The following is a 382-nucleotide window of genomic DNA, read 5'->3' on the forward strand; positions in this document are numbered from 1 at the left end:
AAAAGCTATATATGACAAACCCACAGCAAACATTACCCTCAATGGTGAAAAATTGAAAGCATTTCCTCTGAAGTCAGGAACAAGACAAGGGTGCCCACTTTCACCATTACTATTCAACATAGTTTTGTTAGTTTTGGCCACAGCAATCAGAGCAGAAAAAGAAATAAAAGGAATCCAAATTGGAAAAGAAGAAGTAAAACTCTCACTATTTGCAGATGACATGATCCTCTACATAGAAAACCCTAAAGACTCCACCAGAAAATTACTAGAAATAATCAATTAATGTAGTAAAGTTGCAGGATATAAAATCAACACACAGAAATCCCTTGCATTCCTATACACTAATAATGAGAAAACAGAAAGAGAAATTAAGGAAACAATT

This window comes from Bison bison, unplaced genomic scaffold (assembly GCF_000754665.1).
Source record: "Bison bison bison isolate TAMUID 2011002044 unplaced genomic scaffold, Bison_UMD1.0 scf7180017860735, whole genome shotgun sequence".
NCBI classification, from domain to species: Eukaryota; Metazoa; Chordata; class Mammalia; order Artiodactyla; family Bovidae; genus Bison; species Bison bison.